We start from the raw sequence: 20150 nt of genomic DNA, 5'->3' as shown, positions 1-20150 counted from the left end.
AAAGCTTTTCTTACAGTGAAAATTCACATTACGTCACTGTTATTTCTTCATGGGACTTGAAACCTGTAAATTCTGCTATGCATTCCAGGAACAGTCCGAGACAAAGTGAATCATTATGTTGAAGTAGCTTATTAAGGTAAGCATCTTCAACATCTCCTTGTTCTTCCAGGTTATATGAAACCATAGCTTACCTAGTTCCTTTTCTCCCACTCCTCCCCAGTCGAGCACTATTGGATCTTTTTGCCGTGATTAAATAATTCTTTAAGTCAACACCTTATAATAATCTTTATTAGTTTCACAAGTAGGCTTACATTAACACTACAATGAAGTTACTGTGAAAATCCCCTAGTCGCCACATTACGGCACCTGTTCGGGTACACAGAGGGAGTATTCAGAATGTCCCATTCACCTAACAAGCACATCTTTCGGGATTTGTGGGAGAAAACCGTAGCACCCAGAAGAAACCGACACAGACACGGGGAGAACGTGCAGACTCCGCACAGTCAGTGACCCAAGCCGGCAATGAAATTCGGGTCCCTGGCGCTGTGAAGTAACAGTGCAAACCACTGTGCTACCGTGCAGTCTGGAGAGATGGATTACATTTTGTGCCAGATAATAGGAAATCAAATGATTCAAATAGCCAAACAGCAAGTATTTGAAAAATTAATCTCAACTCCACCACTGCTGCCTCTGTGGCTTCTATCCTTCAATCACCAGTACTTGTTGTTGAAAATTCTAGTACTAATCTTATTACAAACTAATAAGATCTCATCTCATCAGACGCTTGATTGTGCTAGAAGACCTTTTCCAACATTCTGACAAAGTAATTTTTCTGAGCATTATGCAAATCAGAGAGCACTTGTCTACCTACTACTTTTACAAGCTCTTACATAGATCACCTGAAGCAGGACATCTCAAGGTTTTACTCTTGATTTGTAGACTGAAAGAGTTTAGGTGACTTTTATTCTGGACAGACTGTGAATTTATTTCTATGAAGCTTTTTAAAAAAATATTTTTAAGTGAACATTTTTCACTTATAATGCTACATTAACATCAAATAGCCCAGAAAATGAATATCAAATAGTACAATCTCAACAAAAAAAGAAATAAACACCCAACTGACCTATAAATCCCACCCAAAAAAAGGATAGAAATAACCTAACCCCCCAATAATAAAAACTCCCCCTCTGCTGCCCATTAACAGATGATGGTGATTAATTTTTTGAAGTAGGAAATGAATGGCTGCCGCCTCAGGTAGAACACCTCCATTGACCCCCTAACAATGTACTTCACCTTTTCCAGATATAAAAATTCCGTGAGGTCACCTAACCAGGCTAAGAGACTGGGCAGAGTGGAAGATCTCCATCCCAGCAGAACGTGCCTCCGGGCTATCAATGAGGCAAATGCAAGAACATCTGCCTTCACTCCGGACTGTAGCCCCAGCAAGTCCGACACCCCGAAATGGCCACCAATGGGCAAGACTGCCAGTTCAATGTTAAGAATCGCTGACATGGTGTGAAAGAAGGAGATTAAAGAAAGGCCTCACCCCACACATCCTCATCCAAAATAGATCCCAGCTCCCCATCCCTCTTCTCCCTCACGTGGTCCCTCATGGGACAGTTTCCATTGGCATAATCTGCCCATAAATATTTGAAATGCCTTCCCCTGACCATGCCAACAACAGGATTCTCCCAGGAGGGGGGTTGCAGTACTAAGGAAAATGTAGGACAGGCCTTCCTGACAAAATTACGTAACTGGAAGTAGCGGACCAAGTGCACCCCTGACAACTGAAATTTCACCAAAAGCTCCTTCCAACTAGCAAACTGTCCCTCCATGAACAGGTCCCCACAATACACAAGGCCCCTTCCTTCCCATGACTTAAATGTCACTTGCAGACCCGACGGCACACTCAAATGTTTGCCGCAGATAGGGGTCAACAATGACATGGCGCTCTACTTGTAATGCTGCCTAAACTGCTTCCATATCCTGAAAGTAGATATCACCACTGAGTTTGAGGAATATCTTGCTGGGGAGAACGGGGGCGGAGCCTTTATCAAAGCCCGTAACCTCAAGCCCGTGCACAAACTCGCCTCCATCTGCCCCCATATAGAATGTGACTCAGGATTGCCAATATAGGTACTTCCGGTGGATGCCACGGAGTGAGTGGTCGCACATTTGGTGGTTCCTGCTCAAGGTGGATTTTTTCGGTCTTTTCCAGCCGAAGTGTGTAGGGTTTGTTAATATTCCTCTGGTGTGTCTGGTGCATGGATCAGCGGACGAGGAGCGCCACAAAAAAGAAAGAGCAGTTGGAGTAGGAGAGTTTTCCTAATGCGCCACAGGGAAAAATGGCAGAGGGCAAGGGGGGACAAGCTGCCTGCCCAGTGATCGACGAAGCAGCTGGTGGAGTTCTTAAATAACAAGTTTCAGCAGCAGAGGAAAGAGTCCCTGGTAGACCTGACAAAGATGGTTGAGCCGCTGAGATCTGGGTTTGAGCGAGTTGAGCGGAGACAAGAGTCTCAAGGCCGGGCGATTCAGAAAGTGGAGGAGGTGGTGGGGGAGCATGAAGAGCAGGTGGCCTCATTAGTGGCGGAGTTTGTAATGATGGGAGAAAACCAGAGGAAGTTGAGGGAGAAGCTGGAGGATCTGGAGAACCGCTCCAGGAGGCAAAAATGTGAGGATTGTTGGGATGCCTGAGGCATTGAAGGTGCGGAGGCCACTGTATATGTGGCGAGTATGCTGGAGAAGTTGATTGGGTCCATTGATCGGCATCTCGAGGTGGACCGAGTGCACAGGGTGCTGAGGAGGAGGCCGTAGGTAGGGAGCTGCTGAGAGCGATGATGGTGCAGCTGCATCACTTTTTGGATAAGGCCAGATCCTATGATGAGCGAGGCAGACCAAGAAATGTACCTGAAAAGGGAGTGAGCTGCATGTCTACCAAGACCTGGGTGTGGAGTTAGCGAGGACGAGGGCCGAGTTCAACTGGATAAAGGCTGCACTCTTTGAGAAGGGGGTGAAGTTTGAAGTATTATACCCCGCCTGCCTGTGGGTGATTTTCCAGAAGCAGAAGCATTATTTGGACACACCAGAGGAGGCGATGGACTTTATGAAGGACAATGGACTGGGAGAAGTGTGAGGACTTTATCAAAGATCATGGATTGGGCACGGTTTCAGGGATTTGGGTACCTGTACCAGCCTCCCCAAACTAGGGGCTTTTCACAGTAACTTCATTGAAGCCTACTCGTGACAATAAGCAATTTTTATTTCATTTTCATTTCACAGTTGGGGTGTTAATATTGTACTGTTTTATTGTCCATGTTCATGCTGTTACGAGTTAAGTTGGGGTAATGGCGGAGTTGTTTGGATGGGGTTGTTTCCTCTGTTCTGTTTTTATGACTATCCTTCTTTATGAGCTTTGTAGTTGCTGGGACGGCAGGGGGATGGGGGGGGTATCTTTCCTTAGTTTAAGGCTTTTGTTTATTATGGCTGATGAACAGAAGACTAGAGAGTTGGGATAGATGGGTCTTTTTTTGGATGGCAAGATGTAACTAGTGGGGTGTGGTAGTCACCACTGATGTGTATATTGTGTATAGAGGATGTCGGTGTAGATGTTTTGTGGTAAGGTCCTGTACTACAGGTACGGGGGTAGTTCCCTGCCTGCTGGCTCCACCCAGTAGGCGGAGTATAAATATGTGTATAAATACTTCGCCAGCTGCTGTAGGAGGCCACACATTTTAGTGTAATAAAACCTCGATTGCATCCAACTCTCGTCTTTGTGTAATTGATCGTGCATCAATTTATTACACAAAGTTTTCAGAAGATGGACCTCCGCATCAAGCCGGATCGTCTGCAGCTGGATCCGCAATCAGACAACGCCAAAAAGGACTTTCAACATTGGCTAGCCTGTTTCGAAGCGTACATCGGGTCTGCGCCAAACCCAATTCCTGAAGCTCAGAAGATTCAGATCCTCTACACGCGGCTGAGCTCCAGCGTCTTTCCACTTATCTAGGACGCGCCGACCTACGCAGAAGCCATGCGCTACTGAAAGAAAACTACGCTCAGCGGACTAACACGCTCTACGCCAGTTACATCCTCTCCACTCGTCGTCAACTTCCCGGTGAGTCAGTGGAAGATTTCTGACGTGCTCTGGTTCCCCTAGTTAGAGACTGTGACTGTCAGGCCGTCACGGCCACGGAACACTCGAACTTGCTCATGAGAGATGCTTTTGTCACAGGGATAGGGTCCGATTGCATCCGACAGCGCCTCTTAGAAGGGGCCACGCTCAACCTCGCGGAGACTAAAAAGCTAGCGCTCTCACTTACTGTCGCTTCGCGCAACATCCAGACCTACAACCCCGGCCACGCGGCCCACCCCTCCTGCGCATCATGGACTCCACAGACGGCCGCCCCATTGTGGACCTCACCAGCGACCCCCCTCAGCCAACCCAACGCCTGTGCCGCACGGCAGCCAGCTAACCCCGGGGGACCCGAATGTTACTTCTGTGGGCAGCCCAAACACCCCCGACAGTGCTGCCCGGCCCGGAGCGCCCTTTACAAGGCCTGTGGCAAAAAGGGACACTTTGCTGCGGTGTGCCAGGCCCGTGCAGTTGCTGCTATTGTTCCGACTCCCCCCACGTGCGACCAGTGGGCGCCGCCATCTTCCCCTCCTCGGACCACGTGCGGCCCGAGGGCGCCGCCATCTTGTTCTCCCCAGGATCATCGGGCGCCGCCATCTTGTCTTCCCCATGACACGTGCGGCCCGTGGGCGCCGCCATCTTACCAGGACCCATGTCTCCCCGGGCACCTCATTGCCTGCCACCCTCGACGACCAGCCACGTCTCGCCTCAGTCACGATTGACCAGTCTCGCCTACACAACCTGTCAACTGCTTCCACCAACGTGAAGATCGATGGGCACGTGATCTCCTGTCTGCTAGATTCCGGGAGCACCGAGAGCTTCATTGATCCCGATACGGTAAGGCGCTGCTCCCTCGCGGTACACCCCGCCAACCAGGGAATCTCCCTGGCCTCCGAGTCCCACTCCGTGGCGATCCGGGGATACTGCATAGCCACTCTCACTGTCCAGGGTGTGGACTTCAGCAGCTTCCGCCTCTACGTCCTCCCCAACCTCTGCGCTGCCCTGCTACACGGCCTGGACTTCCAGTGCAACCTCCAAAGCCTAACACTGAAATTCGGCCAAACCCTACCACCCCTTAGAAGGTGACTCACCGGGAAGTTGACGACGAGTGGAGAGTATGTAACTGGCGTAGAGCGTGTTAGTCCGCTGAGCGTAGTTTTCTTTCAGTAGCGCATGGCTTCTGCCTAGGTCGGCGCGTCCTAGATAAGTGGAAAGACGCTGGAGCTCAGCCGCGTGTAGAGGATCTGAATCTTCTGAGCTTCAGGAATTGGGTTTGGCGCAGACCCGATGTATGCCTTCGAAGCAGATGGCTGCATTTACCACTTTCTCAGGGCTCCCTTTGGCGTCACCAACAGGGTCTCTGTTTTCCAACGGGAAATGGACCGAATGGTTGACCGGTAAGGACTGTGGGCCACCTTCCCGTACCTGGACAATGTCACCATCTGCAGCCACGATCAGCAGGACCATGACGCCAACCTTGCCAAATTTTCCACACCGCCACTCTCCTCAACCTAACTTATAACAAGGAGAAGTGTGTGTTCAACACGAACCGCTTAGCTATGCAGTACCCCCGGATCGCCACGGAGTGGGACCCGGAGGCCAGGGAGGTTCCCTGGTTGGCGGGGTGTACCACGAGGGAGCAGCGCTGTACCGTATCAGGATGAATGAAGCTCTTGGTGCTCCCGGAGTCCAGCAGACAGGAGATCTCGTGCCCATCGATCTTCACGTTGGTGGAAGCAGTTGACAGGTTATCCTCGGCTGTGTAGTCCAGAACGGAGTTCTGGGGCCCGATCCCGACCGCATGCGCCCCCTCATAGAACTCCCCCTTACCCACTGCCCCTAGGCCCTCAAACGATGCCCGGGGTTCTTCTCTTATTATGCCCAGTGGGTCCCAAACTATGTGGGCAAGGCCCTTCCGCTCATTCAATCCACTCTGTTTCCCCTGATGGCCAAGGCTCACCAGGCCTTCAATCGTATTAAGGCTGACATCACCAAGGCCGCGATGCACGCAGTTGATGAGACGTTACCATTTCAAGTAGAGAGCGACGCATCAGACGTCGCTCTAGCCGCCACCCTCAACCAGGCAGGCAGGCCCGTGGCATTTTTCTCATGAACCCCACACGTCTCTGAAATTCGGCAATCCTCCGTCGAAAAAGTGGCCCAAGCCATCGTTGAAGCTGTGCGGCATTGGAGGCATTACCTGGCCGGCAGGAGATTCACTCTCCTAACTGACCAACAGTCGGTAGCCTTCGTGTTCAACAACACATAGCTGGGCAAGATCAAAAACGATTAAATCTTGAGGTGGAGGATCGAGCTCTCCACCTACAACTACGAGAATTTGTATCGCCCTGGTAAGCTCAACGAGCCCCTCGATGCCCTATCCCAAGGTACATATGCCAGCGCACAAGTGCACCGACTCCGGACTCTGCACGTCACCCAGGGGTCACACGTTTTTACCATTTCATCAAGACTTGCAATCTGCCCTACTCCATCGAGGAAGTCAGGGCTATCACCAGAGACTGCCAGGTCTGCACGGAGTGTAAACCCCAGACCGTGCGCGCCTGGCACAGGCCTCCCGCCCGTTTGAATGCCTCAGTGTGGACTTCAAAGGGCCTCTCCCCTCCATCGACCGTAACATGTACTTCTTCAGTGTGGTCGATGAGTATTCCAGATTCCCCTTCGCCATCCCATGCCCCGACATGACGTCTGCCACAGACAACAAAGCCCTCAACACCATCTTCGCTCTGCTCGGCTTCCCCGCCGACATCCACAGCGACAAGGGATCCTCATTCATAAGCGGTGAGCTGCGTCAGTTCCTGCTCAATAGGGGCATTGCCTCGAGCAGGACGACCAGCTTTAACCCCCGGGGAAACGGACAGGTAGAGAGGCAGAATGGGACTGTCTGGAGGGCCGTCCAGCTGACCCTACAGTCCAGAAATCTCCCGGCCTCCTGCTGGCAGGAGATCCTTCCCGACGCACTCCACTTCATTCAATCGCTCCTGTGCACTGCGACTAATGAAACACTCCATGAACGTCTCTTTGCCTTCCCTAGGAAGTCCACCTCCGGGGTGTCGCTCCCGACTTGGCTCGCAGCTCCAGGACCCGTACTCTTCTGTAAACACGTACGACTCCACAAGGCGGACCCGTTGGTTGAGAGGGTACAGCTACTTCACGCCAACCACAGTACACCCACGTAGCGTACCCCGATGGCCACCAAGATACTGTCTCCCTCAGGGCCCTGGCACCAGCTGGTTGGTTCCCCCCACCCCGGACCAGGCGCCACCCTCCCCTCCCCCGGCGCACTCCACCGCAGCCCCCGCTCCGGGACAATCCATCCTCCCCTTGCCCACACCCGAGGATGAAGAGGATTTCGACACGCTCCCGGAGTCACCGAAGATCCAACCGACACCGGAATCACCACCAGCACTGCGGCGTTCCCAACGGCAGACCAAGGCTCCGGACCGACTGAATCTGTAACATGACCTGGACTTTTAAAACACCATCCCTCTGTACATAATTTTCCCCTCCACCCCGCCGGACTCAATTTTTTTTTCTCTCTGTACTTTGAAAAGTCTGCCTGTATATAGTTCTCCACCACCCCCGCCGGTCTCAATCTTAACACGGGGTGAATGTGGTAGTCACCACTGATGTATATATTGTATATAGAGGATGTAGGTGTTTTGTGGTAAGGTCCTGTACTACAGGTACGGGGGTAGTTCCCTGCCTGCTGGCTCCGCCCAGTAGACGGAGTATAAATATGTGTGCTCCCAGTACAGCAGCCACTTCGCCAGCTGCTGTAGGAGGCCACACAACTTAGTGTAATAAAGCCTCGATTGCATCCAACTCTCATCTTTGTGTAATTGATCGTGCATTATGGGGTGCCACAGGGTTCCGTCTTTGGTCCCCAGCTATTTACAATCTATATAAACGATTTGGATAAAGGGAAAGAAGGTTTTTTAGCCAAATTTTCAGATGACACAAAAAGAAACGGGACAGCAAGTTGCAAATGGAAATAAGAACATTACAAATAGATATAGATAAGTTAGGAGAGAGGGCCAAAATTTGGCAGATGGAGTTTAACGTGGATAATGCATTTTGGACAGAAAAATGGGAAGGTAACATCTAAATGGGGAGAGACGTTTGAGGTACTCTGTTGCAGAGGGATGTGGGAGCCCTTGTTCATGAGTCACAGAAAACTAGCATGCAGGTACAGCAGATAATAAAGAAAGTGAATGGAATGTTGGCATTTATAGCTAAAGGAATGGAGTATAAAGATAAGGAAGTGTTGTTGCCCTATGCAAGGCTTTGGTGAGGCCACACCTGGGGTATTGTGCAGTTTTGGTCCCCTTATTTGAGGAAAGATGTAGTGGCATTGGAGGCAGTTCAGAGGAGGTTCACTAGGTTGATTCCAGAGATGAGGGGTTTGTCGTATGAGGAAAAATTGAACAGTTTAGGCCAATACTCACTGGAGCTTAGAAGAATTAGAGACGATCAAATTGAGGTATACAAGATGATGAAAGGTATGGATAAAGTAGATATGGGCGGATGGTTCATCTTGTGGGGCATTCTAGAACGAGAGGTCATAGTCTTAGGATGAGGGGTAGCAAATTTAAAACGGAGTTGAGGAGAAACTACTTCTCCCAAATAGATCTGTGGAATTCGCTACCTCAGAGTGCGGTGGATGCTGGGACAGTAGGTACATTTAAGGAGGAGTTAAGATTTTTAATTGGTAATGTGTTGAAGGGTTATGGAGAACATGCAAACTCAGCACAGACAATGACCCAAGCCGAGAATCATACGTACCATATAGAATGTAAACTGTATGTAATCGTAAGAATGTTTTAAAATTCAAAAGGGTGTTCACAAAATGAAGCCATCTGTGTATATTGATGATTCATTTTCTCTCTATGAAGGGAGGTGTCATGCGAGGGAAATATGAAGAAATGGGTCCAGAAATAAGACCCCAATTTAGGGGTTAAACAGACTGAGGGAAAAAAACCTGCTAGCACAGAGCGGGAGGGATATGGCCACACCTGACATGAGTTACATTGTTCCATTCAGACTGAAACACGTTAGTGGCAATACACAGGATGGCCCAGATCAGCAAGGGTGAGTCATTCGAGACCCATTGACCTTCGGGACATTCCTTTTATCCAGTCAATGGAAAGGTGTAGTACGAAATGTCCCTGCCAGAAGAAAATTTGCTTTGTAAATGCAAGTATTGCCTTTGTCTTCCTATGAAAGTGGCATGAGAGCTGCATGTTTTTTTAGTGTTGTTGGTTGCAGGTAGGAGACAGAAAGGTGCCTGCATCGTGAGACACTGTCTCAGTAATTGTTAAACAATTTGGAATAAAAAATGATCACAGCTGTCAGAGCACAAATGTGGAGGGGAACATTGCTACAGGGTAGCCTGTGTCTTCAGCTGTGGCCAGGTTGGTGGCGGGGTTGGGATGGGAAGGGAAATCTTCTGGAGTGCTGGCCGCACTCTGAACTGCCTCCAGGAAGCTGCCTCCAGGGAGCCTGCAGGCTGGCTGGAAAATTCCAGTCAACCACCGATCCTTGGTCTTAAATGTCCCTTTAATCATCTTAACAAGTTACCTGGGTTACCATTTCGCCCGCCATCTAGCCTCTGGGAAAATGAGGTGAAGTTTGTGGCGTTCTGGAGGCAGGCTAGCCTGAGTTACATTCAGTTCTCTTGAATATACCCACTGCCTAACAGAGGCCAAGAAAGTGTCAGATGTAAATGCCAACATCAACAAGCTGAAAGAGTAATCTGACCTGAGCAGCTTCCACAGAGCTGAGATTTTGAATATGAGAACTCTGACCCATCATGAAAGATGGAACTGCGAAACCATTTGAAGGTGATGGGTGGGATTTGCTGACCAACCTGACATGTGCTTTCAGTGGCAGAGGTGGCCTGCAGCTGGATTTACTGATCCCACCGTTGTCAACGGGAATTCCTGTTGTCTACACCCCTCGAAGCCGGGAAACCCGTGCATCTGCATGGGACTGGAATATCCCACCGGCATGAACAGTCGGTAAATCCTGCCTATTGTCTACAAAACTGGCCCAATGCTAATTAAAAATATACATTTTTTTTTAAATGGCAAAGATGCCAACAAACCAACACTCCAACCAGTGGTGTGAGATTGCACACCCGCCCTCCTCTGTTACCACACCAATATTGGCGTGAAATTCCTGCCAATGATGTCAAACATGTTTGAAAGGTATTTTTTCATATTTGAAGCAGCACCAAACTGGAATGGACAGAAAGGTGTAAAATTAATGACTGTTCCTGACTTCTCATTGCATTAAAATTTCTTTGCAGGTTACCCTACCTTGATTTTCCACCTGACATATTCCCCATCAGCCACTGTACTGAATGACTCCACTTCCCTTACATACTCTTGTCTAAATTCACTGCTCTGTTACCTTTTCAAATCTCTTTTGCCATATAGTAAAACATATGGCAAACTTACTGTTCCTGTGCTGACTTTTTCACTCCCCGGCGGACTTCCGTTAACCCCCTTTTTCACGGCCGTTTTTCTCCCAAACTTGGACATTTCTCCTCCCTGTGCCTTCTTACTAGCTTTTCAGACTCCGTTGCCCCCTGGACCGGGCGTTAAAACTCCAAAATTCCTGTTCCCTTGCGGGAGCCTCCTGCTCGCTGTCACCGGAAGTCCGTCTTGCCGCAGACCTGACGGCTACTGGACGTCCTTCTTCGAGGGTGCCCAGGGTTGTGGGGGTGAGGGAGGAGACTTGTCCTCTAGTGGTGGTCTTTGGGGCATCTGAACAGCCAGAGTTCTCCATGGAGAGAGAGGCGCCGCCCAAGCCTCTGCCTCCCTGATCAACCGCAGGAGTCTCCTGCTCGGCTGTCGATTGGCAGCACCACCCAAGGTTACAGATTGGCTGCCCGACCTGGCAGAACTTCTCAAGCTAGAGAAAATAAAATACACCATTAGAGGATTGGAGAAAGGCTTCCACAACTTGTTCCGAGACCTGTTTGTAACCAGCAACCAATTAAGTTGGGGGGGGTGGAGATACCAGAGCATGGCTCGAAAAAGGAGGAAGTGAGGGGTGGGAAGGAGCAGGAAAGGGGGGGCAGAGGACACGACGGGGGAAGACACCACTAGAAGCGCAGGGTAGGTAGAAGAGGGAACCAGAAGGGACAAAGAGCAATAGGCAAAATCAACTACAATGGCGAGCTCACCCAGAGGACAGCCCCCCCCCCCCCCCCCCCCCTCCCCCCCTCCCAGCATGGCCGAGTGCCAGTAGGCAACCAAGGTGGCGGGGCAAGGCTGCATATATAACCATGTACATATAATCACATAAAAGCACCCTCTCAGGAGCGCACAGCCAGCCATCGGCCCCACATGACCCAGAGGGCATACCTCAGGCATGTCTATGGCCCAGCTGGCAATTGTTTGCCGCATTTTTTGTAAATTATTTATTTTTTCTTTTGTATCTGTTATAACCCCAATGGAGGTCCCAGGATCAGGACCAAACGGTTTCCCATGACCTTGCCGGAATGTGAACTTCCCCTTTAAGTAGGCGGGGCTTCCCCTTATCAAGGAGTGCCCTAGCTTGTATAAAAACCCCAGCCTGGGTACAGGTCGGGGAAGGAGACCCTTAGGGGGGTGGAGGATTTTGTATGGTGTTGTAATAAACCTTGTTTGTTGATTTCTACTTATCGTCTGTGCATTCTGCTTACTGCGGATTTAACACTGGCGACAAGGATGGGATGGAGCTGCACGCCCGGTCCACCTCGTCTAGGCTTATGTGGGATTTATAAGATGACGGTCAACCATGTCTCAGGACTGGACCATTATCTGGTCCCTGGATCGAGGATCTTTACGCGAAGCTCAGAGGAGGTTCCACACTTACTTTCAGTTGGTCCTGGTCCCCGAGTTCAGACGCTTTGTAACTGTGAACACGCACAAGGGGCTATATGAATACATTCGCCTGCCCTTTGGGGTTTTCTTTGCGTGCGCAATATTCAAGTGCGTGTTGGAGAATATCCTGTGAGGCATACCTCGCGTGGCAGTCTATCTGGACGATGTCCTAATCACGTGCTTGTCCAACCAGGAGCACCTGCAAACATCGGCCGAGGTACTGAGGTGTTTTGAGGAAGTCCACGTCCACATCCAGCAGGAGAAATGTGACTTCAACATGCCGAAGTCATGTACCTCGGCTACCGTGTAGACTGCCATGGATTGCACCAGGTGGAAGAAAAGGTATGGGCAATTTGGCAGGCTCCCATACCAGAGGCCCAATGGAACTCCGATCATTCTTGGGCCTGATGAATTACTTTGGCAAGTTCCTCCCGAACCTGGCCACCACCTTAACCCCCCTCCACCCTCTGTAAAGCGGCAACACTGGGAGTGGGCCCGAGAACAGTCAGCAGCTTTCGCCACGGTGAAACGACAACTCTCCTCATCAAGACTGCTAACCCACTTTGATCCATCACGACCACCCGTATTGACCTGTGCACTTCTCCGTATGGTGTCGGGGCTGTGCTGGTCCACACCATGGACAACGGATCTGAGAGTCCCATCACCTTCGCCTCTCAAACGTTGGCAGAGACAAAGAAACAATACGTGCAGATCGAGAAGGAGGGTTTGGCCGTCGTGTTCAGGGTCACAAAATTTCATTAGTACGCCCACTGGCATCACTTCACCGTTCTCACGGAACACAAGCCCCTCCTCCAGCTCTTCAAGGAAAATCAGGCTATTTCCCCCCATTGCTTCCACTCGCAGCATATCACTATATTTTGGTACATTGCTCCGGGGCCATGATTTACCATGCCGACGTGTTGAGAAGTTTGCCACTGCCGACCAGGCCACCTACACCAGTGGACTCACTACTGGTCATGACATTCCGCATCTGTGGGTGGACCCAGACTGACCATCAGCCATCCCGCATCCAACACATGGTGCAGTATGGGGCTCAGCACCAGGTTTTACTGCAGGACCTAAAGGACTACACCACGTAGATACAGGATCTAAGCATAGAAGACGCATGCTCCTTTGGGTGGCCTACGTGATAGTCCCCGAACATGAACACGGCCTGCTCCTAATGGACCTCCACAATAGATACCCAGGGGTGCCCAAGCTGAAAATGTTAGCTGATAGCTAAGTTTGGTGGCCCAGCATCGACATGGATATCGAGCAGGCGGCACAGCGCTGCATCCAGTGTCAGGCACACCAGAAGTTGCTTTTTGCAGCCCCACTGCACCCTTGGAAATGGCCAGGTTGTCCGTGGTCTCACGGGCCCTTTTCAGGGCGCAATGTTTCTCATCCTCGTTGATGCCCACTCCAAGTGGAAGGAGGTCCTCAAGATACAGGAGACGACGGCTCGGGCCACAATAGAGAAACTCCGGCAAATTTTCAGCAGGCACGGCATACCCGAGGTGCTGGTATCAAACAATGGTACGGCATTTACGAGTGTGGAATTTGCAGCACTTGTGAATGCCAGTGGGATCTGTCACATGAGGACCACCCATACCACTCGGCTTCAAATGGGTTAGCCGAGCTGGCAGTGGAAACCTTTTAGCTCGGAATGAAAAAGCAGACATCGGGTTACTGGGAAACACATTTAGCCAGGTTCTTATTCTGCTACCGGACAACCCGCATGCCAAGATGGGTATCGCGCCAGCCGAAATGTTGATTGGTTGCCGCCTCCACATCTGCTTGAGTCTCGTCTTTCCATATATTGGCGGGAAAGTCCACTGCGCTCAGGACTGAACTGAGGCGAACGCAGGCCACCACACGCCACTGTGTAGGTTTGCCCCAAGAGACGCGGTACATGTCCGGAAGTTCTGCGGTGGGGCTGCTTGGATCCAGAGGATCGTGCTGGCGAAAATGGTTCCAGTTTTCTACCAAATACAGACACAGGGCCACAAGTCTAATCGTCATGTGCACCGCCTCTGAAAACACATGCCAGATACTCCAGTCGTACTGGCCATTGATTCGGACTTCCCAGCTGGGCCGCCTTCACCGCTGCCCCGTGCCGCCACTGTTGCCGCTGCTGTCCCCGGCTCTACCAGCTGTCAAGGATCTAGAGGCCATGTTTGAGGACACCGAGATGCCGGCCGAAGAACTGCCTAACTCTGACTCGGAAAGCAAGATGGACGTTCTGCTACTGCCGGAGGCACCCACGCCAGCTATCGTGGTCATACCAGTAATGCCTCTGCTGCCCAGAAGGGCATCATGCAAACGCCGCTCCCCGGTCTGATATATGCTTCTTGACTTCGCACGGTCTGCCGCCAAATGCAGTGCACAGGTCAAAAGACCCGGCACATTTACCCATGGATGCAGACGTTCCTCTGAATTTAGGGGGGGAGGAGTATTATAACCACAATGGAGGTCCTGGGATCAGGACCATACGGTTTCCTATGACCTCCCCGGAATATGAACTTCACTGTTAAGGGGGCGGGGTTTGCCCTTAACAAGGAGAGCCCCAGCTTCTATGGAAGCACAGGCCTGGGCCAGGTCAAGGAAGGAGACCCTTAAGGAAGTGGAGGAGTTTGGGATTTGTATTGTAATAAGGATTATTTGTTCATTTCTACTTAGCGTTTATGTGTTCTGCTTACTGCTTGATTCAATAGTATATTTCTCGACTAGTTTTTGGCCTTAATAAATGCACCTGTTAGATAAGTTCACTATGTATGACAATCAGTTGTTGCTGTAATTTGTTTTGATACATTTCTTGGTTTTGTCTTACTTTGTAACTTTTGATATAACGAGCAAGATACAACATGAAAGCAAGATACAAACTGGCACTTGGGCTGGGGGGGGGAATTCAAAATGCAGGACAGATTCCATGGTCTGAAGTAGTTGAACTCAATATTGAGTCCAGAGGCTTTAAAGTACCTAATCTGAAGATGAGGCGCTGTTCACCCAGCTTGCATTTGGCTTCACCGGAATATTGCAGCAGGGCTGGGGACTGAAATATAAGTATGAGAGCAAGATGATGAATTGAAATGGCAAGTGACCGACCGGAAGGCCAGGGTCATGCTTGTGGATTGAGCAGAGGTCCGCAAGTTGGTAATCCAATCTGTGTTTGGTCCCCCCCAGTGTAGAGGATACTGCATCGTGAGCAACAAATACAGTAGACTAAATTGAAAGAATTACTATTAAAACTGCTTCTCCTGGAAGGAGGATTTGGGGCCTAGGACAGTGAGGAGAGAGGAGGTAAAGGGCAGGTGTTACGCCTCCTGCAATCACATGGGAAGATGCCATGGGAAGGGGATGACATGTTAATAGTGGGTAGGGTGTCACAGAGGGAATAATCCCTTTGGAATGATGACAGGGAGGGAGGGAGAAGATGTGTTTGGTGATGATATTGTGCCAGAGGTGATGGAAATGGCGGTGGATGATCCTTTGGATATGGAGGCTGGTGGGGTGGAATGTGAGGATAAGGGAGAGCTTATTGTTGTTCTGGGAATGAGGGGAAAGGTAAGGCAGAAGTGTGGGAAATGGGCCAGACAGGGTTGTGGACCCTTTCACCCACAGTAAGGGGGAATCCTCAGTTCAGGAAAAAGGAAGACATGACGGAAGTGCTGTTGTGGATGGCAGCATCCTCTAGGCAGATGTGACTGAGCAGGAGAAACTTGGCGAATGAAGTCCAGACAGGAAGCAGGATGTAGAGAAGTGTAGTCTACATTGCTGTGGGAATTGGTTTTTTGTAATTAGTATTTGTAGAATCTCTATCCCAGAAATGGAGACGAACAAGGGAGATGTCAGAGATGGACTATGGAAAGGTGAGAGAAAGGTGAAAATTGGAAGAAAAATTGAATCATTTTTCCAGTTCCAGATGAGAGCATGAGAAAATGAGTTGTGGGAGGAGGCTGATTAGGACTGGAACAAGAACCCAGAAATAGCATTTAAACCATTTTCATTCAGAGTATCCTTCCTTGGAGCATTCATTGATTCCAAAATAAGGAGTTCCAAAACTAGGTGTGTAGCCTTGCAAAGTGAAAAAAAGATCGCTGACCATTATCGGCACTGACCAGTTTTTCAGTGTATCCTCAGATTTCAGAAATCGAAGCAAATAAAGTAGAATTTTCTTAAGTCATTTGTTTATATTTTGTTTGCGTGTGTTTTGCCTATTTCATTTTCCGATTCCCTTCTCTATTTTTCAAGTGTTGCGGTTTGTGACTAACTTACTAAAGCGAGCATTGCATTGAAATAAATGACTGGTAACAGTATTTAAATTAAATCTAACAAACATTAAATATATACTATCATTGCAATTTTACTGTTATCAATGCAACATTAAATGAGGTTTTGATGGTGCCAGAGTGCCATTTTAAAGATGTGGAGGGAGACGTGATGCATGTGCACACTTGAACAGAAGCCAAGGCCTATAAAATTCTGGGACAGTCTCAACCAAATCTGCAGCATGAAATTTAGATTTGTTTCAAAATTTCTGCACTATGTGGAAAAATCTCAATCTAATTTCAAAAAATTTACATTAAAATTCTGTTTTATTCAGAAAAATTGTTCATTGTTTTAAAAACTTAAATCCCAGCAATTAACTGTTGATGGGTAGGAACCAGCACCTGCTTTGTGTTCTGAAATGGAAGTGACAGCCTGCCATTAGTCTTCTAATCCCCATTTGGTTGATTAATTAATCGCCACACATACCACAGTTTGCATACTTACCTAGGGCGACCAGATTTTCAAAAGTCAAAACTGGGATACATTGATGATTGACATGTTGAGCGACCAATGGCAGAAATCTGGGGTGAGGAAGTTACAGGCAGAAAGCCATGTGATGACAATGGCATTAAAAACTAAAGTAATCAAAAGAGTGAAAAGCTAGTGACCAAACTACCATAATTGTTTCTGTATGCATTATTTTTTGCTGATTTTATGTTTTATTATTTTAGGGTGCAGTTATATTGTGATATTGCTAGTAATTTGAATACATTTGAAGTGAGGGGTTTCAGGGGTTGCAAAGGGAGTGGAGGGAATCAGCAAAGGGTGGTGCAGCCTGGCTGAAGACTTTGATGCAGTCTCTCTGCTCTAGTCTAGCCACCTCTTCCTGCCCCGGCTCTCAGTCACTCATCGGGTGCTGTTGCTGTCTGCCAGTTCTGGTGTGCTGCTAAAAGACCCTAAGAATTTCCTATTGAGCGGTGGCCTCCTATTCCCTTTCTCTGTTAGCTGGGCCTGGCTCATGTTGCCGGTGTGTGTGCGTCAACCAGTGTCTATTTGTCTGTAGCCAGTGCTGTCAGTTTGTTGTAGTTGACAGTTGTTAGGAAGTGAGTCCAGGAATTTGACTTTGTGGCGGAGATGGGGATATAATTCCAAGTCAGGATAGTGTATGGCTTGGAGGGAAACTTTCAGGTGGTGGTGGTGTTGCCATGGATCTGCTGCCTTGTTTGTCTAGGTGGTAGAGGTCAGGGCTTGGAAGGTGCTATCGAAGGCGCCTTGGTGACTTTCCGCAGTGTACCTTGTAGATGGTACTCATTGCTGCGGCAGTGGTGGAGGGAGTGAGTGTTTAAGGTGGTGGATGGGGTGCCAATCAAGCGGGCTGCTTTGTCCTGGATGACGTTGAGTGCTTTACTTTCAGGTGTGACATTTTGAATTGTAATGGATGTGGCCATTAACTTATTACATTTCCTTGTCATAATTAAATGCTTTATCCTTCTACGGCCCAACATATGCACACATTCGTTCATGGTATGATGTATTTATGTCAATATTTTACTTAAACATAAATTATGTAAATGTACCAGACTATTGATTAATATGGCTAGCTCTTCTGATAGCATAATTACAAAATGTTACAAAGTACATACAGTAATGAAACAGAACAAGCAATCAAACCGTTGCATGATGATTTTCATGCTCCACATGAAGCTCGTCCCATATATCCTTATCTAGCTTTCCCTTTATTGTATCAATGCTATCTCCCACCCCTCATCATCTAACCCCATCAAATATCCTGGTTCATTTCTTTGTCATTGTTATCCAGCTTTCCTTTGTATATTTATATGCTAATCACCTCAAAAATGCCGGTGGTGGTAAGTTCCACATTCTAACCATTCTCTGGGTAAAGATGTTCCTCCTGAATTTCCTAAAGGATTTATTAGTGACTGTCTTACACTTATGGCCTCTAGTTATGTTCCTGCTCATAGATCTGTTCCAGCTCATAACTGGAAACATCTTCTTGATCGTTATCCCATTCATAATTTTAAAGACCTCTATTAAATCACCCCTCAATCTTTTCTCGAGAAAAGAGCTCTAGCCTGTTTAATCTTTCCTAATATGTATAACCCCTCATTTCTGGTAGCTGTTATGTAAGTATTTTTTGCACCTTCTTTAGTGCCTCTATCCTTTTTACAGTACCCCCAAGTGTGGTCTAACCAAGGTGTGGTTGTCACCACTGATGTATATACTGTATATATATGTGTTTTACGGTAAGGTTCCTGTACTACAGGTACGGGGTAGATCCCTGCCTGCTGGCTCTGCCCAGTCGGCGGAGTATAAATATGTGTGCTCCCTGTACAGCAACCATTTCGTCAGCTGCTGTAGGAGGCCACACATCTCAGTGTAATATAGCCTCGATTACATCCTACTCTTGTCTTTGTGTAATTGATTGTGCATTACAAGGCTCCTTGCAAGTTTAATATAACTTCTCTGCTTTTCAGTTATGACTGTGAGTCATAAAGAACAGCAGGTGCTGGGGTTCAAAGCCTCGTCTGTGCTGAGTTAGATAATCTCAGCCAAATGACAGTGAGACAATACAGCTGAGTATATCTGAGCTGACACGGCAGAGGGTGGAGTGGGAAAATCAACCAAGATTGCCACATTTATTGGCAATCCAGTAATACTTGCTGGAAAATGTATATATGACAATATTGGGTGACGAAAGGGCTTTACGTCAACATAATGTGATTCCCACGCTTAGCATAGGAATTTCAGCAAACTATCAAAAGATATTCGGAACATTGAAACTCCAAACCACCATGAGTCAGTGTCCTGAGAATAGGAGAAAGAGAGATGGCAGAAGAATCAAAAATATTATTGTCCGTGACATATTTCCATTAGGTACCTTGTGACTTTTTGGATGTTAACAATGCTACTGTCAATGTTTATGAATAGGAGACTTGCAGAAAATTTGCATTATACACCCGAGATATTTTTAGTTTACATTCCTGAATTCCAACATGTTACCTCACTGGCCCAGATCTTCTACGTCAGAGAAATGTACACACCCTTTTCAGCTATTGCTATGAGCTAAATGAGAAATTATATTGTGTCTGAAGTTCTTTGAGAACCACTCATCTGACTAAAATAATAAGCATTTTAATTACGTCAGTACATTTGTTATTTTGGGTGGAAGTAATTTAATCAAAACATTTTTGCCATAACCTTAAAAAGTTAAGCTGTGCTTAAAGCAACAATGAAATCAGAAAAGAATATACCTGAGTGTGTCACATTCAAGAAACCCTGCCTGGGAATATACTGGCCTCGGAGCAACCGGCTGGCCATTTTCCAGGCGATGTCAGTGGAAGTGACATCACTGAAGGATGTCTGAGTAGAATTGGTATTATTTTAAAGCAAGAAATTTTGAAGAAATTAAAAGAACTTAGCAGATTATCGACTTCATAAGATTTTGTCTTATTTATTTTAATCACCTAGTGATTCAGTGCCACTTTTCCAGAGGGTTCCAGACGTGGACTCCTGCCTGACTCTCTCCCACGGTATCATCTGATGCAACTCGGCAGCGGTGGGATAGTAGTTCCCCTGCCATGGGAAGCAGAGTGGAGCTCACTCTTAGCCATTGCTCAGGAAGGGATGAGCCAATGCCATTGACATCCTATATCTTGGATCCAGCTTTCTCCCCGCTCTTTAGCAACTGGTTGGTCAGTGCTGCTAGGATGGAGGCTGAGGCAGTGGAACCAATGATTCCCTCCCGGCGTCTCTGCTCTCATGTCAGATTCTGGCTCAGAATTCATGTAGGTCAAGGTCCTGCTGGAAACCATCATGGTCCTGATGTGTCTGGCAGT

General features: G+C 48.2%; 1 protein-coding gene across 9 annotated transcripts in view; it reads left to right on the top strand.

Annotated features, from left to right (window-relative positions):
• Nucleotides 1–20150, top strand: part of stau2 (staufen double-stranded RNA binding protein 2) — a 459368-nt gene that overhangs the window by 64555 nt on the left and 374663 nt on the right. The window lies entirely within an intron of this gene.

Source organism: Scyliorhinus canicula, chromosome 10 (genome assembly GCF_902713615.1).
Source record: "Scyliorhinus canicula chromosome 10, sScyCan1.1, whole genome shotgun sequence".
Taxonomy (NCBI): domain Eukaryota; kingdom Metazoa; phylum Chordata; class Chondrichthyes; order Carcharhiniformes; family Scyliorhinidae; genus Scyliorhinus; species Scyliorhinus canicula.
Note: the sequence above shows the minus strand (reverse complement) of the source record. Positions and strands in the feature narration are given on the sequence as shown.